Source organism: Triturus cristatus, chromosome 10 (genome assembly GCF_964204655.1).
Source record: "Triturus cristatus chromosome 10, aTriCri1.1, whole genome shotgun sequence".
In the NCBI taxonomy this organism is placed as follows: Eukaryota; Metazoa; Chordata; class Amphibia; order Caudata; family Salamandridae; genus Triturus; species Triturus cristatus.
Window position 1 is genome coordinate 989,561,480 of NC_140593.1, and position 21,113 is coordinate 989,582,592.

The 21,113-nt window shown below is 42.8% G+C and overlaps 1 protein-coding gene and 1 long non-coding RNA gene across 7 annotated transcripts in view; one reads left to right on the forward strand and one right to left on the reverse strand.

The window, feature by feature from the left end:
• Window positions 1–21,113, reverse strand: part of PEMT (phosphatidylethanolamine N-methyltransferase) — a 1,115,620-nt gene that overhangs the window by 73,195 nt on the left and 1,021,312 nt on the right. The window lies entirely within an intron of this gene.
• LOC146796387 (uncharacterized) overlaps window positions 11,980–21,113 on the forward strand; it is a 209,093-nt gene continuing 199,959 nt past the window's right edge. The window contains exon 1 of the long non-coding RNA XR_014969615.1: window positions 11,980–12,033. This is a non-coding gene — a long non-coding RNA (uncharacterized LOC146796387). The remainder of the gene's footprint in view (window positions 12,034–21,113) is intronic.

The following is a 21,113-nucleotide window of genomic DNA, read 5'->3' on the forward strand; positions in this document are numbered from 1 at the left end:
TAAGGGAGATACGTAATTTCTCGCATGCCAGCATTATACGATAAGAGCTCATTTCAAAGATGGAAGGAATACGGCAAAAAAATCAGTTCAGTTATCTGTTATATTATGTTTTAGAAACTCAAGCGGCAACCTAACATTAATAGTTCTTACCTTTTGCAAACCCTCGTTTGGCACGCAAAATATTAGAGACTGATTAGTGTTCGTTGCCCCCTGTCCCCCTCAGAAGTATTCTCGAGCCTCATTGCCTTACAGACAGCGCGTGCCTTAAGAAAAGAGGAAGGAGAGGCATAGCGAGCATTGGAGAGGCTGAGCGAGGCACGCGCACTTGTGCGCGTTACTGCGAGCTCTAGGCTGCCACAAGCAAAAGCATGTGGTAGCATTTTCTGGAGCCACACACTAAATGTCTCGCAGAGCAGCGCATGTGCTGGCTCAGCGAGACCTAAAAAGGTAACAGTGCTTTAAAGAGGTTCAGTGCAGGTTTGGATTAGCGCCATTAGAAAATAGAGCTCTCCAAGCACCCCAAATGTAATTAATTTAGAAAAACAAGCTTAGTTTTTAAATGCTAGTGCCATTCGCAACCTCCTTGGGAAAAGGCTGTATGTCACATCACCCAAACTCCCTTGATGTGAAGCAGCCATGTTTCTCTCATCCTGAGGCATGTGTGATCCACAGTATAAAAAGTGAAAATTCTGCTTGCACATACTATGCAGCTAGTCCTGTACTATACTTGGAACCAAAGGCAGCTCTGGCACATTTTGCTATACATACCCACAAATGCCTGTCCTAGGATTAATGCCAGTGCCTACGATTATTAGTTTGTTTCCGGGCAGCCAAGATATTTCAATGCATCACAAAGGCACGACCACTAAAACGAAGAGAAGTGGTTAATAACTGATATTTGTATACCACCAATAAACTGGGGGGCTTATTTGGAAGCCCCTTGTGCTGCCAGTGCATCACTTTTTGTTTACGCACCGGCTGCGCATTTTGCTGCCCCATATTTACAAGCACACAAAAAGCCCCCCTGCTTGGCTTTTCCTGTCCTTGTAAATACAGCCCCTTAACACGTAGCACTTAATGTGAAAGGGGCATTCCATGGGTGTTGCTGTGGGTATTCCCACGCAACACCCATGGAACCTGACACATTTCCAGATTTACCAGAAATCGTAAACCTGGAAATGCATCTAAATGCTAAGCCTCAGGAAGGCGCAACAAGGAGAAATATATTCATTTCTCCTCGTTTTTTCCCCTCTTTCTATGTGTGCTGCATTCTGCATCACACATAGAAGAAGGAAGTCACCTCTTGCGATTGTTTATGTGCAGGAAGGTACACCTTTTACATTACAATTTACAAGTTCTATGGGTGCTAATGCAGCACACATAGAAGTTTAAAAACACCATTTCAGATTGTTTATGTGCAGGAAGGGACACCTTCATGCACACAATCATCCCTGTAATGCAGGCATCCCAGCACCATGGTGCATGGGTGCCTGGGTCAGCGCATGGCAGCTAATTGTGCACCAACGCAGGGGAGAGCAAAGGGATCCGTCATATCCTTGTAGATATGATGCATCCCTGTGCTTTGAAAGTGCTGCAGCGAGGCTTAGCCAAAGGGCTTGTGGTTCTGCACTGCGTCACTTTTTTGTAAATGAGGCCCTGAATTCCGACCAGCCGAACAGAAAAAGTGGCACCATACAGACATGGAAACAGCACAGAAACAAAACAGCTGCAGCACATGCTGGGTCTGCTGTTTGTACTCATGCTGGGGAGAGGAGCATAATGTCAACAGGCAGGTAGACTAGAGTATAAATTGTATTGCACCATCTTATCATTCTAGTGCCCAAGAGGATTTTCCAGGGCCTGTTGTACAGTCCATATGGGGAAGCAAATGCAAATAAAAAATTATTGCATTTTCAAATTTACGCACACATTTCCACTTTGAACTTGAACTTATGTTGAAGATTGCATTAATCTCTTTGCATGAGCTGAAAGCCATTTTGAACTTAGCAGCCATTTTAGTTAGCTATGTCCTGGACATTTGCTGTTTCCCTCTCCCAGAGTCCTGCACATGCGTAGATGTGCTTAGCTAGTAGAGTGCACCTGTTCCTAGTATAGAACTGTCAGGCTGTTCTAACTGATGTCAGCAACTTATTACTCCTCCTACTTGTTGACTGTGCAGTTTCTGTATGACCATCTATGTGCATAACTCTTCTCATGTGTACTTGTACCGCCTTTTTCAGCCCCTGTGTGGGTATAAAAGGACCATGCTTCTTCTGTTCAGTGTGCTACTTCACTCAACACTGAAGGGTGCTGTGTGAATGTAGTTCCACCTCATGAGGTTTATTAAACTTTGTATTTTCTATTCCAGTTTCTGTGCCAACTTCTTCCTATTGGTCTGAGGACTCTGTGCAGAGAAGGGCGAACCCCTTGCACTGGTAGGCCTAGCTGAGGTCACCATCAACAAATTGGCGCCCAACGAAGGGCTCATCGGTGACTCGGATGCCGAAAGTATTGGTCGCGATGAAGGATTGGAATCTCGCTGTGGACGCGATCGCTGCCCAATGAGACCCGAGTCTTGGCAATCACGGCGTTTTTCCTTTCTTTCTGATCTGACCATCCAGGTGGTGCCGGTCCTCGACTGAGATCTCTTCTGTTGATTCGCCGTGCAGTGACCATTTGGTCGATTTTAGAACTTGGCAGTTGGAACCTGGACACCAAGTGATTGATAAGTGTCCTTATGTGGCGCTTGCTGTTGGTTTTGATGCCTGGGATTGGTAAGGTAGTTTAGTAACACTTACTGTGGCTTTTGGATTTTGGAATGGGTGTTGGCCAACTTGGTTTGTTATGAGATTTATATATGAATTGCAATCTATATAGGCAGGTAATGAGGAGAATTTTCTCTATTTGAATTGATTTGAACGGCACATCGTACTAAAGGTACCTTAAGTGCTACTTTGATTATAATACTGCATATTCTGCACTATTTTTGGCTTGCCTGTCTTTAGCACACTTCATAGGATGTGTTGCTTTTGTAGTGGCGAAAGCCGAGGACCAGAACCAAAATAGGTAGCACGCAGGGTGACCGATCTTAATAAAGACCGCCCTCATTGTCATTTTGGTCCTGTGAGAAACAGTCAACCTCCCCGAATTGGATGGAGCCTGGCAGTTGACACACACCCTTCTTAAAGATATATCACGAGGAGCAGCTACTCTGCCCCCACCTTACTGACAGGATAGGGACTTCCCATCCCAGTAATTTCACTCACATAGGGGAGTTATAAATTTGCCCTGAAGAAAGTCCTGGACCTTTATGGCCCCTCTGTTTTGGACTGAAACATGTCGGCACTAGGGTCCTAGGACCATAACACTCCTATAAAGACCCATTTTTATCCATTTTAATGACCCAGACAGACCCAAGAATAAAGGGAAACTGGGGATCTGCCTGAGGTATTTTATTTAGTAAACCCCCTCTGTCTTTAACATATTAAAAGAACTCCCAACACTGTGGTTGAGCCCACCCAGACTTTTAGGGGTCTGGGTGACCCGATGATGAAGCATGACACCACTAGGGTGTGTGAGGGTAACTTAAAGAAAAACTTTTCTCCCCCACGATCATGGTTGGGTTAGGTACAACCTTTATTTAAGAATCTTCCAATCTCCTCTTCCCCTCAGTTTATCGGACCCCTTTTTTTGTCCATTATAGTATCTTTTGTGAATATAATTACTTGTAGGGAGGATATACTCTACTTACTACCACCTCTCATACCCTTTAGGCCACTGGAATTGTCCAGCACCTTGTTGTGTTATAGCTTTTGTAGTGGTACCAATTTGAGACTAGATGAAGCACAACCGGCCCCCCGGAGGGGACGCCTAATAGGGATATGTATATTAAGTATGGTCTTTCTTCTATAATGTACAGCGCATTATGGAATAAATACACTCGTAAGGATCCTGAGTTGCGTCAGCCTATGTATGGGTCATTTGATTTACGAAAGATTGAGTATGTGGAACAATGTATGTTTAAGCGAAAGACTAGGCAAGAGATGTTTGATTGTGTGCGAATGTTGGAGAAAGAAGTGCGTGAACGAATGAAGCGTGAGCAAGCCCTGATTGAAAAAGAACAGCGAAAGAACATTTATGTGAAAGCATTAGAGCTGAAGAACAAAGCAGTTAATTGTAAGCAAGTGCGTGATGGTCTTTTTGTTTTCCCCCAGGTGAATTTATGAATGTGTTGCTTTCTTGGATGTACCATTTTTAAACTTGTATATAATTAGCCGGCTCCCCTAGAGGGGATACTTAACTAGGTTTAGGTATAAAAAAGTATTTCTTCTTTAGTGACTAGTACCCCGAGGAACTAAATATGTACATAGAAAGGATCCTGGTCTGTGCACTTAGTAACATTCATAAGTGGTGATATGCAGAGCGTTTTTTCTTGGTGTTCTGCCAGCCAAATCTAGTGAATATGACTTACAACTAGTATTTACAAATGGTTTGGTTTAAGTACAGTCTGTGGGCTGTCTTTTGTTTCTGTCCTAAGTGTTGATCTGTGGGTTAAATGTGTGTTTAAATGTCTGTGGTTTGTCATTAGTGGTACTTGTAATTTGTGATTGCGCTCTTGGTGCAAGAATGGCTAGCCTTTTAAGTGCCCTGTATTATGTGTATGACACCGTTTTGAAAATTTCTGGAATGAGCTCAATGCTTTTTTTTTTGTCATCATTCTGTTATGCCAAATATCATTAAAATAAAATACATTTTAAAAGAATCCAGCAATAAATTATATAATATATGCTAAATAGTTGCACGCTATCATTAAATTGACAGAGTAAGACACTATACATGTGTGCAAATTGCCACAATGTTAAAGATAGAATTAGAATCCACATTTAATAGGAATAAAAAAAGCTTCAAAAAACGAAATTGTTTGTTTTGCAATAGGTAAATTAAGATACAAAATGTCACAGCATTTATCCTTCTGTATTAGGTATTAAAAGGCATTCACATTATCTGAGTGAATTGACCCAAAATACACATAACAGAACGTCAGATTTGTGCTGGCTGGAAAGGCTGACTTGAAAGGCGTGTGAATTCGACGCCTTTACGTGTCAAGCAGCTGTGTCAGCACGTGGGTATTTCTGACTCCAGCCACAGAAAACAGCTGAAGTCAAACACGGTGTAAAATCCTGCATTTCAGACAGCTGTTTTAAAAGTTAGAAATATAGTTTCATTATTTTTGATAAACAGGGGACAGATTGACAGTAGGGATTTATTTTCTTAATGCCTTTTTAAATAAGGATAAGAGTGGTTTTTGATGTTGAATAATAATGACAGTCCTTCATTTAAAAGTGGCACAGACTTTCAAGTTCGGTTTCTGTTCTTAGGGCTATGAATGAATGCATTTAAATATGACAGGCATGGGATGCAGCTTGCTTTTCATATGTGGACTCATCAAAATGATTGGATTTATTATTTAAAAAAAAATTATTTTGATTATATAAAAAATGTTATTTAAAATAGGTGCATTAAATTCGTTTTTTAATATTTATAATGCCTAATAATGATACTGTGACCTCCTAGCATCCAAATTGAATTTAAGCCATGCTATACAGCAATAGGGGGTCACTTAAATATGAACTGTAACATTAACAAAGGCGTAGACAACTCATTTTTATAAGGGTATACATTATACATTTCTGATGCCACATCTCTGGGATATGTAGGGGACATTCTGGGGATGACTATTATGCAAAAACATTGTAGGATATTCATTTTTAAGTGCCCCAAACATCAAAGTCGAAATTGAGTAAAATTCACTATTTAAATGAGGTTATTCCAATCAGAGCAGCTTTTAAACTGCCTCAGGCTACAGTAAATGCACATATGTAAGCATAGAATGAATAGCTGACATCTATACTGCTAGACAAGCACTCGGCACACTGCTTACAAATATAAATATGTACAAAAAAACTGGCAGAAGTTATTAAGCTTACCTCTGAATTGCTGGTAGACAAGAAAGAAGTGGGTTTTGCTGTTGCTCTTTCAGTCTCCAGGGTCACTTTGAATTGGGACACCCCCATGAAAACCTTGCACGCAAGATGGGACAGCTGCATAGGTTAAAGGCCGAAGTCCTACATTTAGAAGCCTGCAGGGCTCCGCGCAACGTTTGCTTTGACATTTCAACATTTGAAAGACGATATGGCAGGGCAGGGACAGAAAGAGGTTTTGCTTGCTTTTTTTTTGCAAAAGCAAGTTTTTGTTCACTCATATGAACAGATTGAATAATAATGGTATATGTCAGCTTTTATTAAGGCAATGGCTCTGTCATATGTATAGCACTAATGCTTTCAGGGCTGAATTAAGGAAGCAATGGGATTTAGTTTGAATTCATGTGCCCTCGTGTCACACTTGTACATTTGCTAAAGGAATATGTTCTTTAGCTAGCTCAATGTGCTATTTAGCTCCTCAGAGTTTGTTTATGCCCAGTTTCTACAAATTGGGGTTGATAGTGTTGAAAGAATGAAACCTGTTACAGGTTTCCTACTGTCAAAAATGGGGGGAGGAGGCTAGCTCCTCTACAAATTAAGGGTAGGCAAATTTATGTTTTCTCTCTCTTTTTCCTAATTTCTTTTGAGCCTGTCTAAACTGTCTGAGAAATAGCCATGAGACATTTAATTGGCTATTCAGTAATACAGTTTTAAACATTATTAGCATTAATAAAATGAATAAATAAATTTGCTATGTTACTGCCCATCCTGTCTGATGAAATTATGAAAGGATGAGTAGTCTAGATTGTGGTTTCCTTATTTTGATCTTTAAGGGAAACTAGCTGTGGGTAGTTTTTGTTCTAAAATTCTCGGGTGATAACACCACTATTGTTTGTTATTCTCACGCTACATACAGTTTTGCAAGGGCATTGCTAGTTTTTATTAGCTAGTCTGTGTAAATGAACTGACAGTCCTTACTAGAGCTGATGTTGCATAGTTTGGATTATGAAAAATAGAATGCAGAGAAGATACCCATGTGATCCTTAGCAAACATTTTTGAGGAAAATATTGTTCTATAGGAGTCTGTTTGTCACAAGATGTTCTGCTGGAGAAAATGTACCCATTATGTTGAAGTTTTTAGTTCTTTATGTAATAGAAATCCCTGTTAAAGTAGCAGTTTTAGATTTTCCTGTTGCTCCTATAACATGAGAGCATGGTCCTAAGCATACAATGTAGGTGCTTTTATTAAGAGAAATCATTTTAGAAGTGTCTGCAGTCCTGTACAAGTAATGCAAAGTCTATGAGTAAAAGTGTAGAACATTTCCTTTTTTCTTGAGGGTCTTTAGATGATTAAGATAGGAATATACAGATGTAAGGATTTGGAGTATGTCTGTATTGTTTTTCTCTTTTACTCAGAATTTAGTAAATGAACACAGACTTCCTTGGCTGCTTGGGATTGGGTGACGTATTACTCTTGTCAGTTCACCAAAGAGTTCCTTTTATACTTGCCAATAGGTCGAGGCTGTTGTTTTTTTTTTACTCTCACATAGATGAAAGTGGTTCTTGGGTGCCTTGCTAATATATGGGGCGTCCCTAGACTAGGAAGTATTCTGAGACTATCCTCTCTGTTGATAGATTATTTCTGTGCCTTGTCTAAAGACCTTTTGTTCTGTCCACCAATAGATATTTGCTGCCTTACAACCATTGCCAGAGGGGCACGGACATCAGATCCAGCTTGGAGAGTCAGCACCAGTCCAGCTTGAAGTCAAAGTGAAGGTAACCAGCACAGGCATTGTTGGCAACCAGGACCTCAGTGAAGGTAGAAGGCCGGAAGCACTGGGATGTGAAGTGTGTACCCCTGCCACTGTCTTGGGCAAAAGACGGGGTCACAAATGCGAAAGGAGAAATCGTGGATCAAGTTTTTGATGCCCAGCCGAGAGTCACAGACCGAACAGATCAGCAAGAAAGTTTTTGCTTGAGGCAACCCCCTTTGAAACAAGGGTTGCTTCTGGCACTTCAGCATCACGCTCCTGAATGCTGGCTGTAATGTTTTCACCTTTGTTGGTCAAGAGATACCTGGGCACACTGAATGCAATCTATGGCCCCAACGAAAGAGCAGTGTGCCAGCAGAGCAATACAGGAGTTAGGGAAGGACTTGAGTTCAGGGTACAGGTGCTGTGTCTCTGGTGCCTGCTAGATTGAAATGAAGAAAACTGGTGCACTGCCTGAGACACTAGACAGGATCGCTGAGAGCATTTGCCCTGGTGGGTGATTGCCCTATCCTGAAAGAAGAAACTTTTCCCTTGAAACTGGGCCGTGATTCATGAGTTGCGAGTTGTGCAGCTCCACCGTGGGAACAACAAGAGCCTGCCTGTGAGGCTCAAACGGACACAGGGAGAAGACTCCCCTCTGGTTGGTTGTACAGCGGCTTTAATTTCCCAAGGACTTCCTTTTCTTTTTTGTTGAAAATGTACCCCATTGGTCGTCCCATTTTTGAGGAGGAGCAACCCTTTGCAGCTCTTCGTCCTAATTCTCATGGTCCTGTGTGGTCCTCCTGGTCCCCTGGATCCAGGATCATTTTTGTAATAATACGTCTGACTGCTTTCATAATTGTATTGGGAATAATGTTTATTCTGCGATAAATGTTACTTTACCCTTTTCTTGATTGATATTCTAGCCCTCATAAAGGAAACACTGGAAAAGTCTAGTGAAAATGTTTTTATTAGATATGTACTGTTGGCTATTTTGATATTGAAATTGATGGTCACTGAAATGCAGAGGAGCCTTGAAAATGTTTTTACTGGATTGTTCTAGGATTTGCTTAGGACTAGAAAGCTAATAGTTCTGTTTCTGATAATAGTAATTACTCTCTCCTGCTATCTGTATGACCCAATGCTCTGTCCCCTTTGTACTCCTGCTTATACCTTATACATTCCAGCTTAACAATATTTAGAATGAGAAATGCCCACCTAGCAATGAATTAGGATATTGATAAATTTATGAAAAAATTAATGTGCATATTTTTTGTTTACCTACTGGATTATGGGAAATGTCTTTAGCTCATGCTAAAAGGACCGTCTGTCGAAGATTGCATTAATCTCTTTGCATGAGCTGAAAGCCATTTTGTACTTGGCAGTCATTTTAGTTAGCTATGTGCTGGACATTTGCTGTTTCCCTCTCCCAGAGTCCTGCACATGCGTAGATGTGCTTAGCTAGTAGATTGCACCTGTTCCTAGTATAGAACTGTCAGGCTGTTCTAACTGATGTCAGCAACTTATTACTCCTCCTACTTGTTGACTGTGCAGTTTCTTTATGACCATCTATGTGCATAACTCTTCTCATGTGTACTTGTACCGTCTTTTTCAGCCCCTGTGTGGGTATAAAAGGACCATGCTTCTTGTGTTCAGTGTGCTACTTCACTCAACACCGAAGGGTGCTGTGTGAATGTAGTCCCACCTCATGAGGTTTATTAAACTTTGTATTTTCTATTCAAGTTTCTGTGCCAACTTCTTCCTATTGGTCTGAGGACTCTGTGCAGAGAAGGGCGAACCCCTTGCACTGGTAGGCCTAGCTGAGGTCACCATCAACACTTAGAGATGGAAAAAGAAACGTCATGTACATAAAGGGTGTGAAGGGGTATCTGGTCTGAAGACACCATGTCAGGCCCACTGAAGCAATAAAAACCAGACAGCCTCATTGAGTGTATTTTTTTTACCAGTACGAGGTACTAAACCAAAGTAAATCTCTGCGACTCGGACTCACAGGGGAAGAGGCCTGGACTGTGTCTCTTAGGCAGGACTTGAGAACACTTGTTCTGCGGCAGGGAGTGCGACCCTTTTTCCCTGCCCTCATGCACAATGCCATAGTGCGCTGATGCTGGGAGCATTGAGTCACTCGCAAGAAACAGAAACAGGACCAATCACTGTGTGGCTTCAGAATAAACCAACACAGTCATTGGCCATGCTCCGTAATCTCCATAATGCTGCATTTTGAGTGCAGACCAGGGCCGGACTGGCTGTAGAGAGCACTGGGCGTTTCCCCGGGCGGCCGCCACGGTGGTGGCCGGTTTGGGGCCCCTGGGGGGCCAGAAATATTGGCCCCCTGTAACAAAATTGGCCGAAACCAGCCCTAGCAAGCAGATCGGCTGCTCCCCCCAAACCTTCCCGGGGGCCGACCGAGCAGTTTGCCAGGGACGGTTTCGGTTCCCAGTCCGGCCCTGGTGTAGACCAACGATGGCAGGCCATCCTATCACAACTAGAACCTATCCTTGTATTGCTCTCATGCTGTTTATAGTGGGTAACAGCATGAGAGCAATACAAGGACTGGATGGAGCGGATAAACTCAGTGCTCCAAAGGAGAACAGGGTGCTATGCTGTTTGCCTCCTGGCTCTTCAACACACAGTGGGTCTGAGAGGATTGAAGTGCGCATGTAGGGCTAGTCACAGTAAGACACCTGCCCAACCCAGCATGCACACTTCATCTCTGCTGCCTGTTAAAGCAAATCAACAGTATTGGCTCCACCCGCACTGCCTGTAGGCTAGATATATATATCCAGAAACCAAGTTCCCAAACACTCTGGCGTGATGAAAAATGGTACGGGCTCCTCTTTTGGTGCAAAAACGTCTGTTTATTCAAAACCGTTCCAGCTTGTCCTGACGCGTTGAGAGAGAGATAGAGAGAGAGGTGTGTGTGTGTGTGTGTACATATATTATATATATATATATATACATATATAACACTTTCACAATGACAGTGCTTCTCTTAGACTACAGATCAGCAGACCTGACGAACTCACCCTTGCAGGCCTATCCTTGATCCAAGTATCTATCAGTGACTCCTCCTCAGTGTGTGAAAATAAACACTGTAAACACAGAGCCTTAACACGCAGGAAAAAAGACACACTGTCCCACATTGCACCTTATTTTCTTTCTTTATATATATATTTTAAGCTTACTCTATGATGTGTCAATGTACTACAAAAGGAATGCACATTTTAGAATACATGCTTTTAACGTCCTTACAACGTATTTTTCATTTAATATTTGCTTTGAAATAATACATTGTTCCATAAACACATTTTGGTACTAGCACATTATCCCTACCAGAAACAAACATTGTTAGACATATCTGCAGCCTCAGGCAAACAATCAATACTAAAGGACGCCACTCAAATGTTCTAGATCTTTCTAAATTGTACTATAATAAATTAACAATGTAATACGAAAAATACATAACAAGTAACATGTAATATGGTCCACTCCTTTATTGTTATCCAGGGGATCAGATGGCATTTATAAACCACTCTGGCTTCAGCCTCGTGATTTGTATACATTCCTAGAATCCCTCAATGACAATACAGGCTGATAATACTGTTACACGTTAGGTATTCTCAATGGACATATTACATGTTTGCCTGCTTTCGTTGCATAGAACCAGAGGTTTCAAAACCCATATTTCACAGAGGTGATGTCATACCAGTGAATTATTCTCCAAATATTGTGTTTCCTAAATTATGGGTTTCATCCAATAAGAGGGCTGGTCCCAGTAGGATTTCCTTCCTTACAGATAACTTTTCTCTGAATATGACTTTGTATTTAGATCATGACAGACATCAGTGGCGGTTCCTCCGCTAAGGCGGAGGAGCGCCCCCCACTGATTTTCACAGGGGAAAAAAAGCAAATGTAAAATGAAAATAACTCTACTTTATAATCATTTTATTTTTCCTGCTGCGGCGTCTCAGCGGGCGGGGCGGGGCGGGGCAGATCTGCTCTGCTCTCAGAGCAGGGGGAGGAGTGGTGGGCACTATGTAAGTGTGCATAAATGTTCTCCACGTAGGCTGCATTATAGCCTGCATGGAGAACATGCCCAGCTTCCCATTCCCTGGCTGAACGCCGAACCACGGCGCTCAGACCAATCACAAGGCTGCATTGTAGAGTTGTGATTGACTACCGGGAGGCTGGGAGCCGGGTGCTTCCCACTTTCTTTGCAGAGAAGAAGCCAGGAAGAGGACGCAGGAGAGTCGGCGGTGGTCGGCCAGCAGGCCAGCCGGCAGGTAAGTGTTATATTTTCAACTCCTCCCCCTCTTTTCACCCCACTGCTGCTTCCCGGGAGCAACCGTGCCTGACAGACATAACCCAAAGGAGTTTACCACATCAAATGCTCTATTCCCTTCCTGAAACAGAAACAACCTTGAATACTGTAATTGAAATCAAGGACCACTGCTAGCAGTACCCTGCAGACAGCCGCTTCAAGAACCTCTCAGTACTGTAGATCAAAGGTCTTAGTAACACAAAGCATGTCTTCATTAAAGGTACCCTATCAACCAAAGAGTCTAGTACTGAACCCTAAAAAAATTCTGTTCGATAAAGCTCATTCTGCTCAACAAACATCAGAAAAATAAACATATTATATAAAAAATACATAATCTTTGACATGTATGCTAAGGTCCAGTAAAGGCCTCAGAGCTCTGGTGACATCTGCAAAGCACTCAGCCTTTAGCCTCGTGATTAATCGGACCCATTTTTTTAATTGGGTTTTGCCTCCATACCTCACAGATCGTCCTATTATGAATGCTCGTTCTGCACACTGTACAGTACGTGAAGTCTGCATAGGTGGAGAAACAAACTTCTAATGTATCGCTCCTGCCGGAGGCACCCAAGGGCAGCTTTCATGAAACCATATATAAATACATTAAAACATGATCTACGGAAGAAAACATGCTCTTATCTCCCCCTGGGCCAGGGACAGCCCTAATCTTCCCTGCCTATCTCACAGGTTTATCTCGTTCTAGTTCCATCCCGGCGCTGCGGTGGGAAAAACATGTTTTCAACCCCCCCCCCCCCTCCCCCCCAGGGCTCTGAGAAGGGCAGAGCCCTATATCAAGCGATATTGGAAAAAGCTCTTGACACACATACCCCGGGGGCTGTAAAGAAAATGATACGGTTGTACCTAATTCATCATTACAGGTTTTTTTTTCATGTTCCCACATTTACCAGGTTATATTGATTTTTTTTTTTCTATCATTAGCCGCTCTCATGATATGAAAGGCGGCAGAGGTACCATGTTATAATAGCTGACAGATGTATCTACCGGGCATTCTTTTTAACTTCCAAAAAAAGATTCGAGTAATGTATACATATCACAAGGCTGAAGACAGAGGGGTTTATGAATGCCATCTGATCTCAGAGACGACAATATAGGACCACATTACATGTTACTTGTTATGTATTTTTTGTATTACATGGTTTACTAATTGAATATAGTAACATTTAGAAAGATTAGAGCATTTGAGTGTCGTCTTAGTACTGATTGTTTGCCTGAGGCTGCAGACATGTCTGTCAATATTTGTTTCTGGTAGGGATAATGTGCTAGTATCCAGTGGCGTAGCAAGGGGGTTGGGGGGTCGGCCCGCGGCGCGAGTTTTAGGGGCAGTGGCCTCTCCCCCGCTCTTCCATTCGGCCGCTGCAAGCTGGCAAAGGCAGGGACCGCCATGGGTGGCAAAGTGGCTAGCTACGCCACTGCTAGTATCTAAAATTCCAACATTGGCTACTCGATCTTGCACTGCTTCGTTTCTTCGCCGTGTCCTATCAATGGCTACCCACATCGGTCATTTAATGTCCTGATGGCAGTGAGTAGCACTGGGCAGCCCTGGTGCTACAGCTGCCGGGGTACAAACCGCTGCCATTCGGTCAATGGGATCGGGTGAGGCTTGGGTAGGGTGCGGAGGTCATGCTTCTAGCATACAGACTGTTGAGAACTTTGAATCACAATTCAAGGTAACTTACCATACCATATGGACAGGTAAACTGCCATCCATGTCTACAGTGGCGGGCGGCAGTGCCTAAGAGGTAGATACAGAGCTTCTGCAGGGCTTCTCATCTGTCAGGCACTGAGTCACTTAGTTGGCCAAATCTGTTGGACATAATCAATGCATCCAACTTAAGCGAATGATGTTGCCGCTAAAATTGCCTTCACAGATGGAATTTTATTAATAAAGTTGAGGTTTTGATTTGCTTTTACATGGCATAAACCAGTCAACTGAATTGCAACCAGGATGTTGGCGTAATGAAACAGAAGGAGATAGAGAGTTGCCTAGGATCAAACAACACGTGGAATCCAAAATGCAAACGGAGATCTCCCGGTTCTGAAGTCTGCAATTCCACCTTTGAGTTGGTCACTTTTACATAAATCTAACATTGACAGAGCCAATAAGTATAGCCTTTTGGATCTATTAGCTTTGCCAGTGCTTTTTTGGCAATGCTGGACAACATTAGTAATAGCAATGCTTTTTTGCCAGTGCTGTTGAGTATAGGCAGCAGCAGCTTGCACAGATTAGGGGTGGGGGGTGGGGGGGATCCGGGATAAAGAATAAAAAAAACATACCTCCTCGCCGCATCTCGCCATCGTCGTCCCCCGAATAGAGCACCCAGAAAGCACCCAGGCTCCCTTGTGCCAATCACAATACTGCAATGCAACGTTGTGATTGGTAAGCGCCCAGGCTCCCCTGAGCCAATAACAGTGCTGCAACGCAGCGTTGTGATTGGTCTGAGCGCCGTAGTTCAGTGCTCAGCCAGGGAATGATGGCAGGGCATGTTTTCCACCCAGGCTGTAATGCATCCTGTGTGGAGAACATGCAAAGTACGCATTAATGTTTGGCTGGCACCAGAGGGCAGGCCAAACATTTATGCACACTTTAGAGATTGCACACCACTCCTCCCCTCCCCAGCTCGGTCAGCAGAGCAGCCCGCCCGTCCCGCCCGCAAAGGTGCGCGCAACAAGGAAAAAATAAAATGCTAATAACCTAGTTATCATTTTATTTTTCCTTTGGTGAAACTGCTTAAAAGCAGTGGGGAGACGCTCCTCCGCCAAGGCGGAGGAGCCGCCACTAGGCATAGGTGGAAAAAAAGGGAAAAGGTGTAATGAGGTGACAGCTGATGGTGGTCATGTCATTCTGTAGGAGCACACATGCATCATCATGAATGAGGGCGCCTACAGAAATGATGTACGTGCCATTTTCTTTTATTGCTTATAGAACAATGTAAGCTAGCAGTAGCCACTTAAATAGGTCAATAAAAACAATTAATTGTCAGTGCCCTAAGTCTGCCAGCCAAGAGGATGGCATAAAGCCTATGCTCCAGCTGAGGGACAAACACAAGACGGACAAGGAAAATTATTAGATAAGAAGCCAGCAAATGAGAGTGGCAATAAAGACATCTAATGGTAAGCAATGGGTGGGCTGAAAGCCCAAGTCAAGTAAGGTCTTAGTAAGCGCACAATATGTCGTTTGCAAACCAGACAGTGTGTGCTGTCCGGCAGGTTCAACCTAAAAAGAATGGGTGTCTTGCCCTGGCGGACAGTCAAGAAGGTGATTTGATAATAGGCAGATGGCCTTACCCCAAAAGAACAGTGGGCACATTTCTGAGATGGGCTACGACCACTTGTAACCGTAGTTGGATTCTACTTGGTATGTCAGAGGACAAGGGAGAAGCCGTGCAGATGCCAGCACCAACGGGGGGCTACATACCCCATCAGCCCCTGCACCTGCACACCTTCTACCACGCGCTCTTAAGTGAGATGTGGCCTTGCAGGACATGCCCAGGTATAATGACAGAGCAATCTCCCCACAACTAGGTATACAGCCAAGGGGATAGTGGCTCCAACGCCCCCTGAGAGTTTAGATACTGACAGCGGGGAAAGGTTGGGCGAGAGAGAAATTGAGAGGGGATGAGCCTTAAAGGGTCAAAGAGGCTACAAAAATTATTCGATCTTCCCCCAGCTGCCTGCCCCTATGTTCTTATTCTGGCGAATACCCCCGAGTTGACTAGATCACAGACATAAGCTACTGAGCAGCTCATGATAAAGGCTCTTCACTGGTGGACCAGTTTTGGAAGGGTGGATTTTGCACTTAGCCATCACATTATTAGCGCAGATAGTGACATAGGAGGCGCAGCCCCCAAAACAACAGGGGGAGACTGTATAGTCAGTTTTAATGATCACAGAATGGTAGAACATCCGCTAAGAAAGCTTCCCAGTACTCCCTCATTTGATTGACAGATCTTCGCCCTACCCCTGGGATTTTTCTATAAACCCGTTATCGCTAAAGCTACAGAGTCTGGATGGGGCAGTACCATTACCTGTCGTCCTTTTTCTCAGACAAATTTAGAGTCTGCAAGGTTTGGAGTAAGGGTAAATAATCGGTTCTCCCCATTGGAGTGCTCGGACTCTTGTGATTGACTGACCAATGATCCTATGTCGGCTCATGGAAACAGGCATCAAGTAAGTCAGCTACAGAAGGAGGTAGAGACGACGGCCGGGGGCACATTCACGTGAAAATTGATTTCTCTGAATTGTAGTAGGCTTAAAGCAGAAGTGGGGTAACCCAGATTGGTTAAGATTGTGCACGCAATATATTGCAAGCATGCACAACAAACAAGGTTCAATACAGCAAAAGTAGTAAAGCCCTCTTAGCCCTGTGGTCGTTGTGCGCCTGCTATATAGTGTGTACTGTTCATCAGCTTTACTTCTACAGTACTGTTCAGTGTTGTACGTTCATTGTCGCACATTGACAACACTGGTTCAGAGGCATTGTGGATATAAATGAAGAGAAATGGAAGGGTCACACAATTATACATACAGCAGACTTGGCCACAAAATCAAAAATCACATGTGGGAGAAGGGGTTGGGGCCTTGGAGGGGCAGGCCTCGCAGTGAGAAGTACCTAAGAAGAACTTGTGCCCCCACGCCAAACCTAGACCCTGTCTTAAAAAAAAACTACAAAACAAATTGCTGAGGTTTTTTTTCAATATCCTGTAGTGTTTTCGCATCCATTAATGGACGTCGGCAGTTTAAAGCCTCCGACAATGAGCTGAAAATCTTTTGTTTACAGTGGTTTCCAGCTCGTTTTCAGCTCGTTTTCCTTGCCTCCTCATGTGTCACACGGTGGCATCGTGTGAGTTGGCAGGTCTGATATAGGGCTTGATCACAAATCATTATTGTCTGTCATTGTTATCTGTGCTTAGTGGTAACTTTAGTTAGTGCTTGGTGCAGGCACCTTTTACCACCGTTTTATGAAAGCAGGTTTCTGTAGGCGGTAATTAGTGACAACAATTTTTGTGCACATTTGTTGTGTGTCACTTTGTTGTAGTTGTGATGTGTTTTGTTGTGATTCCATCTTCATTAAGGGTTACTGGTCATATCAAACACCAGCAATTCCTTCCAAGGCGGGTAGTGATAAAGTGGGAATGCTAACCTTGATAGCGTACGAATAAAAGTTCTAGAGTTCTGGAATGACTCACCATATAACATCCTGTTATGCAAAGGTCTTGAAGATTAGAATTGGCTCATAGTTAACTATTACAACAACAATTTTGAGGGTAACATGGCTTTGGAGGCGGGATCACTTGAAAAGGAAATTGACTGCATTAGTGCAGTACACCCCAAGTGCCTTTATATATATTATGGTTGGGCGCTTTGGGAAGCTGTCAAAGCCAATATGTGGATTAACCGATGGGGAAGATAACGTAATTCCCCATTTCATCTATAACGAGCATGGAAATGCGCTAAACATGACGTTAGTAACTAGGAATTTAGCAATAATGAACAAGGTAGATCCCTGTTTAGGAACACTGGCAAAGACTTTTGGTAGCATGAACTGCGGACCAACTATTGTTTTCATTGTGGCCTCCACCACTATATGTGGTCGGTTTTCACATGTAGTAGTTAATTATCTTGGTTTCACTGATCATGCCGCACTTCTCTGTTCAATGGATTGGGAAGATAAATGTAAAGGTTCAGTAGATATTGTCCCAAAGCCAGTCTTAGCAAGAAAGAATAGGTATGTTACAAAGTGAATAAGGAGATGTTTTGCCCACTCATCATTACCCAAAAACAGAGACTCAGAGTGGATGATGTCAGCAATTGATGAGATACTGGGCAAAGTCAAAACCAATTTGGTGCGTACACATTCCTCTAGACCGAAACCAATAGTGCGCTGGTTTGATGCGGCTTGTTCAAAGTCTTTAAGTAATTTACATGCTGCACTTGGGTCACACTCTAGAGATATGTGTCTGGTTCGGAGACTGCGAGCCTTATATAAAGATGCTCGGGTGCTAGAATAAAGAGACTGAGGAAGGAAGCATGGGAGAAACTGCGATCTGCAGCAGAAAAAAAATATCCAGGACTTCTGGAGAGCGATAAATGCCCCCTTCCTGAAAGATGAAAGCAATTAGACCTTAAATACATGCGTGAAAGAGGAAATATGGATGCCTCATTTTATTAAAATATTTGGGGCAGTGGATTAGGTGGTGGTCTCCCAAAAAACAGTTAGGCAGGTAGAGCCTAAAGACAGCTTGGACTTCAGTCTGGCAGAGGTAAGGCAGGGGATGGCCAAATGTAGTACAGCAAAGGCCCCTGGACCGGATGGGGTTCCCATAGATTTCTTCTTAGGACACTTAGATATTTGGGCCCCACTATTGACTAACATTTTTAGTGTCATATGGAAGTTGGGACCTCCAGAATCCTGGAAAAAACAATAATAATAATACCAATTTATTAAAAAGGGGACAAGGCTTTGCCCCAAAATTATAGACCAATTTCTCTGATAGATAGCAAACTGATGGTGCACCTTTTATTGAATAGATTAGAGGATTGGGCCAGTGAAAGGAATGCCCTGATAGCTGCACAGTATGGTTTTAAAAAAGGGGAAGGGCCCATAGATCAATGTCTCCATTTGAGTCTGATAACTGATAAATATACGGCAGCCAAGAATGGGCAACTATATATGGCCTTTATGGATCTCTCGGCCGCATTCGATTTTGTCACTCATTTGAAGTTATGGTCAGTTCTGGAAGACATGGGCATAGATGAACCCCTTATTGTTTTTATACGTCAAGTGTATTCACAGGCCTCGGCCTAAGTCCGGTATGGAAGGCATGCAGAGTGCACAAGTCCCTTTGAGATCTGGAGAGGCGTTAGGCAATGATGCACCCAGGCTCCTTTTATGTTTTCAATCTATACTAACGAGGTGGAGGCTCCCATGTCTGGATCCACTAAAGATGTGCCTTATTTTAACTAGCTCCCCTTACCAATCCTCATTTACACTAATGACGCCATGTTAATAGCAAGAACTGGGAAGGCGCTTCAGAAACCCACATGAAATGTATGAAAACCTTAGATCTTTGTGTAAATGTTTCAAAGTCTTTTGTTTTGGTCGCAGGGAACCGTCCGAGGATACTCCCAGTTTTCCATACTGATTCATATAGGGTGGAGGTGGTGGACACATTCTCCTATTTAGGGATCCTATTTGAGGGCAAACACACATGGAAGAATATGATAAATAACAGAGCCCTTTAATTAGAAAAAAGTATTAGGCTATTTTTAATTTCATCAAGAAACTTAGGACCAAACCCATTTTGGATATAAAAAAGATGTACGCAGCGAAAGCTATCTCAAATGGCACTTATGGGGCAGGAGTCTGGGGGATGGTGGACATAGATTCTTCGCAGCTCATAAAGGATGACTTTTATAAAAGGCTGTTGGCCCTCCCACGCAGCTGCTCTAATTTTAATTGCCACCTTGAACTGGATGCCCTTTACTTGTCAGACATAGTGTGTTTAGCTCCCATCTTAATGTGGCATTCGATATGGTGGAGGGAGACTGTTCACTTGAATCACAACATCCTTAGAGATTGTCTAAAGCTGGATTTTGCTCTCAAGATTAAGTGGCTGTAATATATAAAGTGCACATTCAGGTCCTTGGGTTTACAGGAACTCTTGAGAATCCAAAGAGCTGCGCTCTATTTTCTAAGGCGAGAATTAAGGAAGCTTTTTAATTACAGGCAGCCAGAGAGTGAAGGAAGGTTAACTAGACCAAAACTACTGTAAAGTTGTACCAATTGTCCCCTCCATCACTCCGGATGTACATTCCTATTTAGCCACAGTGTCTAACCTCCAACACCGTTTTATTTTAGTGAGGTTCCGCTTAAACTATATTCTGTTGATGTTGGGTTATTCAAGTACCGCCCACTCTGTCGGAGATCTGAAGTTATGTCCCTGTGACGGGGTGTCTTCCCAAACTAATCTATACATATTATTTTTCTGTAGTCTTTATAATGTGCAAAGGCCAAGATTTATTCTTTCGCCTATGTGTTAATATAGTTTTAGGCAATGTCGGCCAGCCTTATATTTTATTCAATCATGTGCAGACCCATTTGTTTGTTACTCTCTGGCGTCATTCTTTTGGTCATTCCTGATGTGTAGGAGATCCCTTATAAATAGCGATGTATGATAAATGCAGTATTCTTAATGACTTTCAATCAATCAATCATAGCATTTGTAAAGCGCACTACATACACGTGAGGGTCTCAAGGCGCTAGGGGGGGATGCTGCTACTGTTCGAAGAGCCAGGTCTTGAGGAGTCTCCTTTAGCAAATTCCTAACATGAATTCCAAAATGTTTTTGTGGTATGTTTTATTAATGATATATATATATTTTTATATCATGTAATTTTTAACTTATAGTCTCCAACTCTTTTTATGTATAAAAATATATAATGCATTTTCTTGTGCTTTAAAGAACGTTGACTGACTGTCTACGACCTCTGATGCTGATGAAACACAGTGCCGCTGCTTGGGTGTCTGGACAGGTCTGCCGGCAGTAGCTATTGGCAGGCCCTTGGAAGAAATGTGAAGTTTTTTGCTTAGATATGTCCACAGGAAAACTCTTGTTTGAATGTAAAAGGTAGTGTCACCAGCGGATATTAACTGCATAAATTCAAAGCTGTGTAATTCACGTGGGTAATTTTGTGCTCTTTATTAGCATACAATTTCATGCAAATCTCATAAAATGGGAACGTCTGACAAACGGAGTCCCACTGTTCTCAACTTTATGGTATACCATTTATTATGCATGAGCTGCAATTCATTGCATCGTGATCTAATTAAAGTCAATGCAATAACTTTATTTATTCTAAATTCAAGCAGCAAGACTTGCCTCCAGTAAGAACAAAAGACCCAGTCGTGGCAGATGTTCACTGGCTTTTGAGAACTTCTAGGATAATCTTTAAAGTTATCTGCATAATGTTCAGCACAGTGTGTAACTCTGGCCCCAAAGACCTGCACTAAAGCTTTTGACTCTA